At 36.9% G+C, this 18040-nt stretch overlaps 1 protein-coding gene across 2 annotated transcripts in view; it reads right to left on the bottom strand.

Annotated features, from left to right (window-relative positions):
* The window catches only part of smurf2 (SMAD specific E3 ubiquitin protein ligase 2), a 64533-nt gene that overhangs the window by 45902 nt on the left and 591 nt on the right, over positions 1 to 18040 (bottom strand). The window lies entirely within an intron of this gene.

Here is an 18040-nt window from a genome sequence, read left to right as displayed (position 1 = left end):
CACTTGTGTCACGATTCGATAAGTATCTCGATACTGAACTCATGATATGATATGTATCCCGATATTTTAGGGCAAAATAAGTGTTTTTGCATTTTGTACTTTTTTATTATTATTAATTATTATTTGTGTTTTATTATCAGGACTCACAAATGATAATGATTTGCATTATTATACATTATATTCAACATTATGTATAGTTGTTGAATGATTCTATGTTTTAAGATTATTAATGTAAAAGATGTAAGATTATCATCTGTAAGATTATCATCTGAGATGCTTTGAATAATCATACTACTAAAACTAAATGTGATCTGGTTATTTAAATGTTTGCACTTTCACTAAGGAGTGTCGCTTTAAATGGTGTTTGCGCATTGACTTTGAGGAGTGTCGCTTTAAATAATGTTTGCGCTTTCACTGAGGAGCGCCGTTCCGGCAGTGCGCGCACTTCAGATGATCAATGCAATCCATCACAGCTCTAATCCCAAGAAAACTCGTCAGAATTACCGCTCTCAAACTGTAAACGTTTAGCTCATCCAAGAATTTAAATTCTGCATTTACTCCCTCTCATGTTGTTTTCGCGCGTCACGCAATCATCTGAACATCCGTGTTTACTACAGTATGTGCGTTGTGATAAATATATTCATCACATAAAGCCATTGTGTCTCTTCAGAAGACTTGAAGACTAAAAAAGATTTAGATTAGACACTCGATTAGTTATTTTTACGATGCCTTTATGACATTCGTTGCATCTTTTAAGTTTGAGAGGAATGGACTTTAAAAATGGAGGGACATAAATCCCTCAGGTTTCATAAAAAATATCTTCATTTGTGTTTGGAAGTTAAATAAAAAATTTAAAAAACGACGATGATGGTGAGTACACGATGACAGAGTTTACATTTGTGGTAGCCTATATTTGTTCATTTGTGTTTGGGTGAATTATACTTTATAAATAGGGCCTACTACAGCAAGTATCGCGAATCATATCGTTTCCATCAACAATGCAATGGATGCATTGCATATCGTCATATTTTTATATCTTTACACCCCTATTATACACCAAAGTAGAAACATAAAAACTATCAAAACAATAAAATAATTTAGATTTTTCTTGTCATTTTTATTAAACACAATGGAGCAGTAATAATGTCAAATTAATAAAGTTTTAACCTTTTCAAATTATATTTAAAAAATATATATTTTAGCATATATAGTGCTGTCAATCGGTTTAAAAAATTAGCAGTGAATAATTTCACCAAACATTAAAGTTTTTAATATATTTTTATATTGTAATAATTTCAAATTAACTCTCCAAAACAGGTAGCAAACAGGTAAGAAATATACAGAAATTCAATTGAAAATTCAATTATATACAGAAATTGAAAGTTATCAAACACTTCACAGTCTTGACTGCATAAACGATTAATTAAATACAGATTAATCCTTATTAAAATGACAAAAGTTCATTCAAGAGCAGTGAGAGGAGATATATATATATATTATAATGAACACATTTCTAATTTTCATGGGGTCCTTTGCGTAACAAAATGGTTGACTTATTACAAGCTTGCCTTACTGAAATATCTGCCTGTGAGTTCATCCACGACTTTCTGAATGTATAATCCAGTCACTCCAAACAGGCTGAGGCATCTCACTGGAATGCAGGCCTTCTTCCTCCCCGTCTCTCTCTCTCTTACCCCGCTTCCCCTCGCACTGTCTGCGGACCGGCCCAGCCTTGCCTTGCCCTGCCCGTCTGAGCCATGTTTTGTCTCCAGCTCTAGGGCCACATGCTCTTATTCACAGCATTGTTCGTCTGTAAACAAAAGGCTTCCTTTCTCTCCGCCACTCCTTCTTACTTTGCTTCTTAAAACAGCACGGGAAAGACGGCGGAGGAAAGGAGAGTAGGGCGGAGAGGTCGACTCGTTGTTAGTGGAGAGCTAGGTGTAATCTCGAATTCGCTTCCTGCTACCGCACTCTCCGGTTTCCCCCCTTTCGAGATTTTTGTGAGTAAGGAAGGATTTAGTTTTGCTTTCTCACTCACTGGATTGGTATCTCATTCATTAGGCCGCGTCTTGGCATCCTGTTTGGCTGAGCTCACATCGGCGTCAAGACGTGCACTTATCAACGGTGAACTCAAATGACCATTTGAGATACTGATGCCATAAGTGCAAAGACATTATCGGATCGGATCGTAGTTCTGGAATCAATGTTCCACCACCAGTGTCTAGGTCAATCTCTTAGTCATATGTCTGAGAAATCTCTTAGTCACAAATTGTAGGCCACATTAGACTGAAAGAAGGCTTAAGGACCATCAGTGGCTATCCCAGAATTCTTCCGTGGTTGCCACCTCAGACACTGTGCATCATTTATTTTGAGTCACAAATCAAGGGATTGGCCTGCGCTGATACTGAAAGCTTGCGTGACGGAGAACATTTACAGCCTTAGCCTGACGGAAAGTGTCTGAATCATATACTGTTACCATTTAAAACTATAGTTTACTGTCAGAGGCACAAAATAGCAGAAGCAAAAACAAAAATCTAATTTACAAGCTTTGAATAGCCAGTGACAAAATAAATTAGACATTTTATTAGTTGTAGATGTACGTTTGCAGTTTAATTGAATTGGACAAGATAAATGCCAACATAATGCTAAATCATTTTATAATGTGTTGTCTTTGTGCTACAAAAAATGCTATCAGTGTAATCCAATTAACAATCTAATAGGGATGCACCACTACATCGGTGTATGTTCACTTTTTATGTTATTGTTATCGGCCTGATAAGACAATTTGGCCTATATAATAAAGCTGATAAATAATGCATTATTTCCTTCAGCGAAGACACTTCAGATACAGTGTTTTCCATGATGGATTTAAATGGCTTAAACTATGATTGGAATCACTTCGAAACAGTTGCAGTGCAAGTCATACAGGATACAAAAAATAATGAAAACATAATTGTGTAAATGGATTATGGCTTTTTATGGTGAGACTTTTGTTTTTAGAATCAGGCTTTAAAAAAATGATATAAAAATTTGGTTGGCTGTCAGCCTTCAAATATAAAGAACTATCGGTGCATCCCTATACTAATGACTCTCGTCATTACCTATACTAATGACGGTTCGTTTTACTAAATCTGAAGTTATAACATAAAACGATGCACAACCGACACGGTCCGATTCCTGAACAAACAACTCATATGAACTGGTTCCTTTTAATGAATCACTGACAAGCTTGACAAAGCAAGACGAATCTTTAACTGAATCAATTAATTTATTGAATTGCAAGTTATCATTACTTTCTACCTTTTCCATACTTTCTACATTTTTTAGGCATGGACAAAAAGTTCTGTAAACTTTTTTTTTACAAAAAACACGAACGCACACATTTTCTTAAAGGGCTTTCCTGTTGGTAACATTTATACTTAATGTGAAACAAAACCTCCAGGAACAAGATTTCACTGAACCAAAGCAATTTGGAAGGAGTGCACAATACATTTAGAAAAAAACTGATATTTGCCTGATTGTTCACACACTCAGGTTGAAGGAAAGTTTAAGTGCTGTTACCTTACGATAAACTCGATGACTTTAATTAATGAAGGTATGTGGATGTTTCATCTAATCACATCAAGAAGGATTTCGCCAAATTGAAAGCTAAATCCACCAAGCCCACGGCAATGCCCTTTGGCTGCCAATAACAAAAACAAACAGCTAATTCTCTCAAGTGCAAAAGGTTACACGCTTTGTTCGCACATTCATGTGAAAATGAGAAATGAGACGAGAAGACATATCGTACATATCACTCTCTCTTTCCTGAGATGTATGGCTGACAAATGTGGAGGGGAAACCCAAAGATCCAGGCCATATAACCCAGACCTTTAACACTTCGACAAAAAGGAAAAAGACGTTGCGCACCGATGGAGGAAGGTCTAGGGTACTGGGCTCAGACTAAACAACACAGACCTCAGGAAGCCTGGAAGTCTGCCTAGGTGCACTTGGAGCAGTGTCAGGTAAACATTAGGATCTGCTCCCAAACGAGACCACTGCTGTGTGTGGCTCTGCGGACGGACCCCGAATTTACCTGCGAGTGGAAAGTTCACATCTGAGCTGAGAAGTTTAAGAGAGCAGAAACATTTGATGAATATCACTGTTACACAAGCTATATTATGCAAATGAATAATGGAAAACATTAGCTAAAAAACCAGCACACAGCTTACATATTCCAAAGCAACTAGATAAGTAGGATTTTCCGGCCGGGAAGGTTTAATAAAATCTAATCTACTGTATGTCAAAAGAAGACGTGTATTTTAGTCTATTGCCATTTATCAATTTAATTCCCACTAGAGACAAACCCTGGCATGCTTTTCCAACAGTAAACCATTAAGCGCCTCTATCTGATCAACAGCAGTACTTTCCCATCTGAATCACCCATAAACAGCATGTAGTTTAGTGGAGTTCATTTTCCAAACAATCCATCAGTGTCGTCTACTATAAACAGCACTGTTCTTAAAGATCCTATGAATACAATGAGAGCACAGAAGAGCAACATGCTGACCACAAACGGCCAATATTTGGCCATTTTAAACTATCAGCATTGGCTAAAAATGGCACTATGGTTTCAAGATGGCTAACATCTCATCTAACAACTGATTAAACAAAAAAAATTGATTTTGCTTTCAAAGAATGTATTTATATGTTTTATACCCCATTTGGCAAATGCTTCATTTTCTTCTTTTCAGCACATATCTGACTAAATTCACTGAGAATTATTCTTAAAAGAGAAACTTGCGTAGTTAGTTTCTTGACATTTAGCTACTGACTAATACATGGTTAAAAAAACTCACAAAACCTCTCTAGATTTATGCGTCACCCCAAAATCAAATGAAAAAGGAACCACACTGTGCTTAAGAGGTTGCAATATGAAATTAGGTCAATATTTCCTAACAAATTAATTATGTGACCTCCAACACAGATGTAGGTCTAAATACAAGATGAGAACCAGACATTCGGTTGAGGTGAGCGTGTTAAGAGATCAGGCAGAGGTCACAACTCTGCTGTAAAACACAGACAATTAGATTAAGTGTGCTTATATTAGTTGGCATGATGTAATAGCTAAAAGCATGGGTGTTAAACTCGGGCGGGATTGGACAAAATGTCACCTTAAAATAACATGTTAAACCTGTGTGCAGTCATAACACCTGCTTGTCTGGAACTAGTAAACTCCAGAATGAATCACATTATGCTGCGTTTACACCTTGTACTATTCGCACAGGATTAGTATTATCTAAGGACCTCTTTGATTTAGAAATTACTCCCTCACATCTGAGTTTTGCGTGGCGCACTCGCACGGGATAAGCAAAGCCTGTGATGTTACTCGAATTTACTGGTTTCTTCCGGATATGATGTCAAGACTTGTAAATGTTTTTTCGTTATAGATATAGCTGTATGAAATCATAAACAGGCATCGATATCGTTTTGATTATTTTATAGTAATAAACATAATTTCCTTTAGTTAGAGAACAGACGCTACAATTAAAAACTGAACTGAGCTCAGACCGGCAGCAGGAGTCAGATTTCATTTATCACGAGTGAGAAGCTGACACACGGCGGATGATTCAGTTTCAAAGCTACATGTAAAAGCGAGCTTGTCATTGTACTGTACTGTTCTGTTTTTCATTAAGAACAGTATTGGTGTTAATATTAAACATACCATTCAATCAGATTACTCCCAAATTGATACTCATTCTAAAGTGAAAGTATAATCCGTGCGGCTGCACAGGAATTCATAACGGTGCGCATTACGGAGCCTTCATTCTTCGTGAGAGATAAATATTTTTTACTTTACAAATTACAGACATGGCCGATTCACACGAGATTAAGATCACAGACATTCTCTGCAATTATTACAAATCACCAGAGGTCCCTATAGACTGTAAAAATATGGACGTAGTGTCGTAACGTCGCCTATAGGGTTCTACAGAGCAGTTTTGAAGCGTAAAGTAGAGACGAGCAGAGAGTAGAAAATACATTTTGGTCCAAAAATAACAAAAACTACGACTTTATTCAGCATTGTCTTCTCTTACATTTTCCTCCAAAAAGATTCAAACGGTTCATGAATCAGTGAATAGATCAATGATTAGGGTCGCCAATGTTACATGATTTCAGCAGTTCGGAATGCGTCAAAATGCCAAACTGCTGAAATCATGTGACATTGGCGAATGCTGAATAAAGTCTTAGTTTTTGTTATTTTTGGGCCAAAATGTATTTTCGATGCTTCAAGAGATTCTAATGAACTAACTGATGTCCCATATGGACTACTGTGATGATGTTTTTATTCCCTTTCTGGACATGGACAGTATAGTGTGCATACACTTACGCTCTCGGACTAAATATAAAATATCTTAAACTATGTTCTGAAGATGAACGGAGGTCTTACAGGTGTGGAACGACATTAGGGTTAATTAATGACAACGAACCCTTTAATTATGCAGAACTTTAAGGCTTTATATAATGTAAACAAATGAGTTATAAAAAATTCACCCCCCTCACAGTTGTCATGAAGGGCAAGATTAGCCGTATAGACCAAAACCACAATTTGTACCAGGCTGTAAACATGTTTTTTTTTGCTGCTGTAAAGTTGGGCATTTTAATATGGAGCTCAATCAGATTCTGCTCCCTTCTGGAGCCTGTCCCTAGTGGCCAGTTGTCTGTCTTTTTCATACAATTAGAACTTCAATTTATACTATAAGGCAACTTTTTTTCCTGAATTTCACTTTGGCAAGCCGTTTTAAACGTTTTCCTGAAATGGACACTGAACAAACTTCGTTTTGCCCTGATTTTGTTCAAAAAGGCATCGCACCAGTTCGTTCATTCAATTTCTCTTGAAGTTTATCAAGGCCTAAATAATCACTCAGTGGAGACCTGTAAAAAAAAAAGTATTTAAACATTTAAATAAATTGAGGCCCAGCCTGAAACACAAAGAACGACCCCTCAAAAAATATTATCAGAGTCCCTATATACAAGTTAAACATCCAAATGTTTATAATTAAAAATCACCCCGCCTGACCACAAAACCATGTGAATTTTCTTGAAAGCTGTTCCTGAGCTACAAAATTAAAGAGTGCTAATGAGGAATGTCTAGCCAAATGTTTTCATTTTCAGCCAGACATGCGGTGGAAGTCATATGCAGACTTGTCTCAGCTGGCATCGGACCACAAGCCAGTTTCTGATCCTGGATCACATTTCCCCCAGTCCAATCTGGCCAATCAAGGTAAAAACAAAACAAAACAAAAAACAAAACAAAACAAAAGGAAAAAAGACAGCATTATTGCTCTGGGACATGAAAAACACACCTAAACGCTTCTTCACACCTGGTCTGAACTATTGCACAGAGCAGCAGTCAGTGCAGTTGGGTTTCTTATTTAAAACAGCCTGCGTCTGCGTTTCTGTCACAGCTGTCCTGTTTATCTGGCCGTTACAGTTCAGATGCAGTGGCTCGTAAGCACAACCGTCTCGGCCTTTGCCTTCCAGCAGAGCAGCTGAACCAACAGGAAATCCAGTCTCAGTCTATTAATTGGTGGAACAATTTCAATCATTTGAGGGCTTTTAGTCGAGGAAGAAAAACGCTTACAAATGGTGTGCAATTATTGCACTTTCTTTTCGCCTGCTTTCGATTTGTTTTGTTTTTTTCTTCCCATCCTGCCCTTTAAACTCTCTGCTAGAATGCAATTCGGAATTTTGGCAGCCGAGACAACAGCCATATGCAGATAAACATGGTGTTTTTACCAGCCGTTCCGTCTGGAGGCCCACATGGCATTCCATTAACTATTACATCACAATTAGACAAGAACAACCGTCTGATGCCAACACATAAAAACACTTCACTCGGAATTTTCTGTGATTAAGTCAATGTCTGAACCCCAGCTATGGATGAGAAATTTTGTGCTGGACTAATACTGCATTAGCCTGACAAGCCAGACCCACATCAAGATGTTTGGTCTGGAAACTCACCATAGACAGGACTCAATCCGAGGGGCGGGTTAAACGGTTGTCTTTCAAACTCCCTCTGCACGCGATAGGATAGAGCTACAACCAACCAGAGCAACAAAGGTGAAGCAGAGTTCGTTGAAAGATTAAACTTTCGCCGTATCCGGTCGATAAAACTCCGAACACATCTTCCCTTTTTAAGAATGACTTCAGTGCCGTTCTTTTCTCAGAGAAAAGCTTAACTCCAGGTCTTCCAGAGTCGCGGTCAAAGCTGATTCGAAAGACCGCCGTTCGCCAGTTTCTGTGTTTACTAGAAGCACACAAACGCAACTCGGCCGTCGTCATTATGGCCCCACCTACCGACTCTATACACGATGTGATTGGCCCGGCAAGAGTTAGGGGAAAACAGCTTGATTTGCTGCCGCTAGGGTGCGTCTAGATTTCTAGGCTAATACTGCATTGGATTTGCATTTCTGAGAGACACAGGAATGGATATTCAATGAGAAAAAAAAGAAGTGTTGGATTTGACTGGGGCCAACAAGGACAGTTTTTTAGAGGCAGAGCAGGTTATTACATTTTGATGTAAGAATATGAAGCCAAATGTTTATATAGCCACATTTATATAGCTGGTTTCTGATAAATCAAAGCACTATACCTATGGAAGGGGAGAATCTCTCCAACCACCACCAATGTGCAGCATCCACATGGTTGTCTTTGGAATGAAATGCACAACATGACAAGCAATGCGTATTAAGAAAGAAAATGTATAACCTTTTTATACAGTCTGAGAATAACAGTAGAAGGACCATATTTACGCTAAAGCACGTCCAGACAACTGTTATTTAGATATACGATTGAAAACGGGAATAAAGAAAAACAGAAAGGAAAAGAGCGAGGCGATGCCAAACCACACGGTGAGTCACACAGCAAGATGAGATGAGACAGTGAGATGAAGGGCATTTCCCTGACAGAAAAAAATGATGGCAAAGTTAGTCACATCGACTGCATGAGAGACGTGATGGATAACTCAAGGGAAATGCATACGCATAAGTCCTTTCATACTGCATCTTCTAGATCTGTTAGAAGGCAATAGACTTCAGACTTTTCACAATCAAAAGAAAAAAGAAAAAAAAGAAATTATATTTCACATAAAGTAAGTAAATAAGGCCTATTAATTGAAAACATTTCACGAAGCAAATTTATGTTTAATGACTATTAAACATGTTCTCCTCATTACTATAATTCATCCAGACTTCAATTCCGATTATCCTCAATGGTGTACGATAATTTCAATAATATATCAATGTAATTTTTTTATGAATTGCAGTAATGACAATTATTTGTATTACTTACTTTGCTTTCAATCCTATACCAACTACTAACAAGAACAATATACCAAATATCAATACTGATAAAGCTATTAAATTAAGGCAATTTCTGAGGACAAAGGTAATTATAGCAATTTAATATTATATTTGAAAGCTACTCTTTAGAAACCTAATAGGTCAAAATGACTAATACTTAGGACCAATCCATAATTATTTTACATTAGAGTAATGAGAGTTAATTGGTAACTAATGGTAATAACTGTAATAGCTCTAAAAATGCGCTTTATTTCCTTTTTCCTTCTCTCACTTGATTTTGGGATGAAATATTGACTTAAATTGGACAGGTTTTGGGACTTTCACCCATGATGTTAGCTAAATGTCAAACTACTACATTAATGCAAATGTTGCAAGTTTAATGACAAGCGCACGTAATTGAAGCGATCGTGAGATCCCAATCCTGACCCATCACCATGGTTAGTCCTAATGCCTGGTACGGTTTTGGGTTGTCCAAAAAGATGAGCAATCGTGGCCCCCAAACGGTGGTCCCTCATAGTACAGTGAGAGAGATTCAGAAATGGATGTTGTCACGGTCTTACGACCAAAGACAGCCTGCCATCATTTTCTGACAGTGGCAGAAATTTAGCATGATCGTCTCACAGTGTGTTTGCAGCTACGACCTACGTCTACAGACTAGCCAATAAAAATGCGATATGAAATGGCGTATTGATTGAAAACTACTTTCTCAAGCAACCTTTTTTAAAATCGGTACGCCTCTTTTCCCTACCCACAACTACATCCATATTCTCCTCTTTCACTTCCTCCTTTTTTTAAGCGCACAATTGCCAAAGTGCGATTCATCCTGCTCTGTTTACCACTAGCGCAGGCTGATGACATTTTATTCTTCTATACTATCTTTGTAGATTCAATAGGTGTCATCATCGTAAAGTCTACATACATGTCATACCCAAGTTTATCAGATCCATGTCGTACAGTGTGTTTTGTAATGATCTTATAGGATTGCCAAAATCGCACTGGAGCTGGGATTGGGCAGTAAAAACAGGCTAGGCTGATGAATCTGAATCGACACAAGAAATATTTGATTAATTTTCTTTGAGTCTGCAAAGAACTGACTGCTTTAGATCCTGCTAGAGTCTTCCTTGATAATGGTATACTTGATCCTTGCACATTTATTAATAACCAAGCAATGATATCAGCTTATTAACATCAGAAACCGACATTGAACAGTAGTCTCCGCAAACATAAGACTATAGCTCGAATCGTCCTCTCCTCTCTAGCTCCTTCCAACAGAGACAGTGTGATCTTAAATATTTAATTTGGCTGCTCAAAGAGTGGAAACGCAACAAGTGGAAAGACTTGGAATTTGCCGGAGTGCTGATCCTGGAGGCACATCAAACATGGCCGCTGTCATCTGCCTCAACGGCCACTCGTGTTTGTTTAACTGTTTGTATGTTTTGTAAACCACTCAAGCTAAATAACTGAGACCTAGAGGATCATATGTTGAGCAACAACAAGAACAAGATGGGATCAGAAAGCATGAGATCTTCATCACCATGCTGTTTCAGCAGTGTTTAATTAAAGATTCAGCTCACTCAGAAGTTCAAATTCAGTCATTAAATTCTCACTCATGCTGTGCCTTTTAAAAACTTTATGACTGCAGAACACAAATGGAGATATTTACAGGAAAATGTCCAATCTGCTCTCTTTTCCATTCAAAACGACTTATTTATGAGCATGACTGTAAAGTAAAACTTTCTGTAAATGATGACATACATTTCTATTGCTATTGTATGGCTTCACGTTTTAAGGTGCATTATGGGGATTTTCCTTTTTGCATTTATGCCTAAAATACATTTTTTTTCTAGTCCACTAGTTGTGGCTTATTTAAGCCATTACTCAACTAGCTGGACGGTTATGATATTAACTTATAATTTATGATATTCATTTAATTATATTTATACTTGGACTTGGGGAGTGGCATTAGAAAATTATTTGCGTTTCAGGAGGACTGAGAAAGAACATTGTTCTATATTGCAGGGAAATACTAAAGCAAAAAAATAAGCATTTAAAATAAAAATGAAGGACTCAAGCACATACATAAAGATTGCCACAGTGCACGAGCAAAAAGTAGTGATTATGAAGTCTACGCACAAAGACTTCTGTATTTAATATCACAAATGTATCTAGATTTATGTTAATTTTGAGCGAGCATCAGTGTAAAGTGGCTAACGTTTGCCTACTACTTACATATTTGCCATGTGTGAGGTCTATAAATGACGAACATTTGGATTTCCTGCCCAACATAATTACCACATGGATCAGCAATGAGTTTTTTTTTCCAGTACTGACTAATTAAAATTTGGTTGACTAAGCGTCTTTTTGTCGACTAACGTTTAGTCAACTATAGGGAAGCAACCTACTTTTTAATTAAGCATAATGACTAAATTGTACAAAGTCATTAAAGGGCATATTACATTTTTTCTTCCAAGATGAATATATAACCTGGTATGAAAATACCATTAAAAAGGTAATGCAAGATTTAAAATGCTTTAAAAAGGACATGACAAGGAAATTTAGATAAAGTGGGCGTTTCGTTGGCTGTTTATAAAAAAAATCCTTTTTTAACATCACGTCATATTACAGCACTAGAGGGAGTCATGTGCTGGGCTCTGCATTGCCTCATTAGGTTGGTATTCAGTACGAATCTGTATATTTTCGGCATTTTTCTATTTCAATTTATCATTGTCATCATGGTAAATTATTGTGTCCAGCCTGTCAAGACATGGAGTCCATGGTTCCTTTAAAAAAAACAAAAAAAAACACTAAACCACTAGTCTCCTCTAATCGTTGATATATATCGTGGCCTGTCCCTAATTGTGTCATAATCACACATCATTAATAAAAATGATTTTTCTCAGTTTCCAAACTGTCATTGCGATCCATTGTTTTCCTATCGTTGAAATTCACTGCACTCCCTCCCGTTAATGTCACTTCCGGTTTTGGCATTTTTAGATGCGGTAGTAAAATTCTCACAAAAACGTTTTTAATAAAAGTATATTTTAAAGAAAATCTAGTTCCTACATTATTTTTCTAGACATTGATTCACTAGGGTCTCTAACCTGCAATATGCACTTTAAAAGAAGTAAGATCACTAGGAATTGGCCCTCCTTATAAGTGGGCTCATGGATCACAATTTGAACAAATCATCATCATAGCAATAGCAATCCATTAAAACCATGAACCCGTTTCACATTTCTGGGGTTCTTGGAAGCAGAAGTTGTCATTGTTGGGTACATTTTAATAGCGATGAATGGAAACTATAATATCATTTTTGCATTTCTATTTGCCCCAATAGCAAAAGAAAAATCAAGAGAAAAAATAATGAGAGATTGATTACAATCGCAAGATGAGAGAAGTGTCAAATTTGCCATGACTCCCTCAGCCGTATTATAAACACTCACACAGCATTAACTAGATTTCTTTGTAAATGCAATTTAATTTTTTTTAAAAAACAGAACACTTTGCTAGATTTACGACTAATAACTGTGCAAATGTTCTCCGACATTCTATGAAAAGGGTTCATTAGCCAAGAGAAGGTTTGCTTTTACCTCAGAGATATTCTGAGGCACAATGTCAAGCAAACACATGGTCCCTGTAATGCAGAGTTTTTGATGCCATTGCCACTGAAATGGCTTACATTGAATGGGAAAACATTCTGTATGCATGTACAGCAGCCACTGCGAAGCAGTCTTCATAATAAAACACATCAGACAGACATTGAAACGCTTTCAACCAAAGAGGACGCCTTGATTCCTAAAAAAAAGTGAGTTGCACTGTGGTACAACTAGGTTAATCTCCTATATAGTGCAGCACTGGGAACCGGTAGGAAGCTGCGAGATGACAGCAGGTCAGCCATTGTAAAAATGTTATCCTCATTCCAACCCACAATGCAGTGAAAATAGCTCATTTAAGGGTGCAACAGCAACCAGGGAGGAAAATGAGCTCTTTCTATATGAGAGCCAGACATCTCCAGAGCCCCACAGACGAATCTTCCAGTCTCACAGACTGCTGCTTCCTCCCACAACCACACTGCTGGGTCATGATGAATACTACAACATCCTGCTGCATACTTGGAGGTTGATTTCACTGCACAGTATACTTCATTGTTGAATGCGTTCCCTGAGGTCACGAACAAAAAAACCTTTATTGAGAGTGAGATAGATTGATGATGACCAATATTTTTCACCGAAATTCACATTTTTGGTTCTTCAACATAGGGTCTCATCGCCCATTTGGTGGGCTTTTAAAGAACGCCACTCAACAACACAACCGTGAGTTCAACAGGAAACAGCAGTGCTCACAGGAAACACAACTTACTTATTGTTTACATAAATTACCCCTATTTTTATGTACCAGCCATTCATTCTGATGTGAGAAATATTGAAGATTTTGTAAAGATTTTACTAAACAATGACATCGGCCAAATAAACATACAGGGGCTCATTATTATAAAAATATTCATAATGCATTTTATGTCTTTATTGTTGTAATCAACTGATTAAGCTATTTATTAAATGTCAAAAATATAACTGAAACAATAATGAAGAAATGGACTTGTGAATAAATAGTTGATAAAATATGAAAAATAAAATAGAGATTTTTTGGCTGATACTGTAAACATTCATAGCTTTTGCAAATAATTTATTTCAAAAACAATTTCTTCAAGATTTAAGTTTAATTCAATTATCATATATTTTTTATTGTTGAACTTTGTTACAACACAACACCCATTTAGAGTACGAAAATAAAAGCATAAGTGTTATGGATATTTTAATAATAAAAATAAACTTTTTAAATTTTATTTTTGACAAATGTGGATAATGCTCTGAGCAGAGATTTGGAACAAAATGTTGCTATTTATCATAAATCTATTATATACATTATAGCGATTTCTGAGAAAAACTGTTGATATTCCTCTGAGCTAGGGCTGGGCGATATGGCCAAAATTTCATATCCTGATATAGCTCATTTGATATCCCGATAAAGATATAGCAACCTTTCTGTTAATTCAGTTTATGAATAGTCTATACAAAATTGCAATGTGGAAATGCAGTTTGAAATGATATACAAAACAAATAAAGGTAGTATGGACTACATTTTTATTTTATTTAGAACCTTTTTTTAAAGCAAGACTGTTAGTAAAGTTAACACCTGCCTAGGGATGTTTACCGATGAACGTTTGACCGATGGCTGACCGTATCAACGTTAACCGATCAAAGTTGTTGGTTAAAATAAATAAAAAAGTGATCTCTAAATTAGGCTATTATAGACAGTGGACTAAACGCTACTACAGTTGGCCGTCTCATTCCAAAATCTTTTTGTGTGATTGAACATATCCCTCGCACTCAATTTTTCATAACTCGCCTGTTTGTACTTAATAAACCAAAAAAAACATTTGGCGCGAGGTCACAGCGTTTGGGTTTGCGTGCTCACAAGGTTTGCAAAAAGTAAACACTCGAGGTTAGAGCCAGAGCAGACGACAGTATGAAGCGTGCATTTCGCTTAAGATGGGCTTACATTTGGAAATATATTACATCTTCATTTCAGTGGTAACACATAAGGTGTTGATCGTCTTTCTTTATTATTGTTAGCACTACCTCGAACTAAAGCGGCGTCTCTTCGGAGCTGTCATTTTCTTAAATGAGCCGCGGCAATGATTCAAATGAGCTTCTAAGGCTGGACAAACGCCTTTATTTTCAACGCGATCACCTTGTACCCAAACCATTTCGAAACTAAGGAGCCATTTGTCCTCTGATTACAAACAAACTCCTCTGCGGCGCGTTTGCGGGACTCGTGTTTCGCGCTGTGGGGGATTTTAAAAAAGTGACGTGAGTGGAAGGGAGGCTGCAGCGCGTGTGTGTGTGTGAGTGAGAGAGCGAGAGAGAGACAGAGGGAGCGCGTTTATGTATTGCATGGGCATGCCGTGGCGTGAGGTGCATCTTGACGTAAAATTCTGCCATAAACGCCTTATCGTGGCGTAAGCGATAGAGCCTTATATAAAACGATAGACATTTTCTATCGTCCAGACGATATATTTCGTCATATCGCCCAGCCCTACTCTGAGCCTTTCTCTTTTGTAATGTCTCTCAGCCATCTCTCATTCTACAGTCCTTTTTAGTCAAATCTCCTCCCTTGTCCCTCTCTTTTCTCCCCCATCATGAGAGGAAACACCCCCTGCTGCTGATTGGCTACAAGTGTGTTGTGCTGCTCCTCTGATCTACTTTCAAAAATGTTTTTTTAGAAAATAGCTTACTGCACATTTTACCCCCTACATTTGCGAAACAGTATTGTCCTCAACTACTGTCGTAAACTTGTCATCCTACATCAGTTGATGCGTGTCTTCATTTAGTGACATGACAACCATGATAGTCCTGAACACTGCCGGAGGAGTTCACATGCAGGTGTTCTGCTTGCATCGCGTGTGAAATGTCTTCTTCCATTTTCTCAATGGAGAATCATTGGTTCAAATGTCTCAGTGGCATGTTTCAGCATGTTATATGTCATTTCATGGGTTTTATTTTTTTTCAAACGCCAAAATGATCGCGATGCTCATGTTTACAAGCCAGCGTCATTATAGTAGTCTATTGGTTACAGTTTTACAGAATCTATATGATACTTCAGTTCAATGTTTGACTGGTAGGTAATCACCATATATCGTCAATATCATAATATCAAGCTACCATAGATGAATCTACAAATTTGAAAAAAAATCGATTTGCATTATAGCTTGAGGCAAGACAAATAAACAAATATCACAGACATGTTAGGTATCCTAAAATATATGATTTTGTACGTCTTATGTATTTACATGGGGGTGTTGGTAAAAGTGACGTATATGCCGTAAAGCAGTTGAATTTTGTAGTTCTTTTTGTTCTCTGGTTACTACCCAGACCCCGAATTTTAGAAGTATGATTAAAAACGATACAGACCCCGTCAGTCTATGGCAGACGTGTCATTCAACCTATTGTAAGTCGACGTATCATCACAAGAGTCTTGAAAATATATTATGAAGGTTGAAAAGTTACCTAGTGCTGCTTAAAGACACTGATGAAAAGTTTAAATATTGACATCAATAAAAAAATATCAGCAAAACCAATCAGCAAAATCCGACTATATTAAATTATTTTTATCAGTGCAGTCTATTGACTAGAAGTGGGGGGGAATACAACAGAGCAATGTATCATGATATTTAACGTGGGGATATTGTATCAATACACAGACGCCAAATATCGACCTTTTCAGTGCCTGAATTTCAGCTTGGGATTATTTTATCGTAAACACCATGTTTATAGTGGCTTTCATTTAAACCGCGATTTCACAAACAGTACATGTATAATCAGTGCAACAGATCTCTTCCACTTACAGTGAACTATGAGAAAAGGAAGCACATTCTTGCATATTTCTGATGTAAATTTGTTAACTTGAGTGTGGGGAAAGTTATGTTATAATGTTACTGTGCGTTCGCTCTGCGGCTATTATCAAGACAGTTGCTCACCCTTCAAACATCACACACAATATATTAAAACGTCTTTTGTGTTTCCGTGGTTTTTACAAAATCAAGGGCAAGGCGTGTATGATGTCATTGATAAGCGGTCTGTATCCTGGTTAAAATTGCTTATTTCTGATTTAAAAATTAATGGAAACAATGGCAATAGGCTACACACATCAACAAAATATATAACATTGTTCTATTGGTTTTTGAATATTTTAATCCAAAAATCTTACACATTGTACCTTTAAAACTATATTTAGTAAAAACAAATGCACTGAAATTAAGTTTGCATACATTGAAAAATGTAAACACTAAAATCTGTCATTTCTAATAAAAGATATGCTATATATACTATAACAGAAAAATGTTGAACAAGAAAGTGATAAAGGAGAATTACTTAACAGACTTATAACTTTATCGTATTTAATAACTATCGTACTGCATAAAAACTTTGTCCACATATTTATTTCGGGACATTTGCAATTGAAAAAAAAAGGGCATGAAGTTACATCGCAAAATATTTTATTACGATACTAATCATATTGTAAAATGTCGTGTCGTCGTTTAAGAGATGTGATAATATCGTATGGTGGCGTCCTTCTACTGAGTTTTGTTGTTGCTGTTTTTTTTTTTGTAAAATTGATACTACTGGTTCTGTCGCAGGGTTCATTTTTCACAAAAAAGCGAGCTGTTTGTTTAATCCCTGCTAATGGGAACTGCAGTGACCACGGTCAAATAGTTGGTCAGTGCCACATGGTGCAAACATTTAAAATACAACGAGATTAAACACTTGCAGACTAGGATTAATCTGATGAAAGCAACATGATTTAATAAACGCGCATCTTGGAAACTAGCTGCATAAAAATAAACGTTAGATTATTACACAGAAATTGTCAATGAGCCATATCGTTCGTGGAACCAATCGCCAAGTAACGTATTTATTAAAAAAACATGCATGTGTTGGCGTGTGTATTCGCTTTAAAAAGCACATTAGATACTCGCAACGCACCTTGGAGAAGGTAACGTTAACTTAAACAATGAACGCATAAGAAATATAATGTTAATTGTTGCGTTCGCGCTCCATTGAGACACCATTACGACTCTATCCATCCCGCAACGCTGCAAAACGCCAATTTAGCTCTAGCAATTTAATCTAGCCAAA

The sequence above is a fragment of the Pseudorasbora parva genome, chromosome 2 (assembly GCF_024679245.1).
Source record: "Pseudorasbora parva isolate DD20220531a chromosome 2, ASM2467924v1, whole genome shotgun sequence".
Lineage (NCBI taxonomy): Eukaryota > Metazoa > Chordata > Actinopteri > Cypriniformes > Gobionidae > Pseudorasbora > Pseudorasbora parva.
This window is presented reverse-complemented; position numbering and strand designations above follow the sequence as displayed.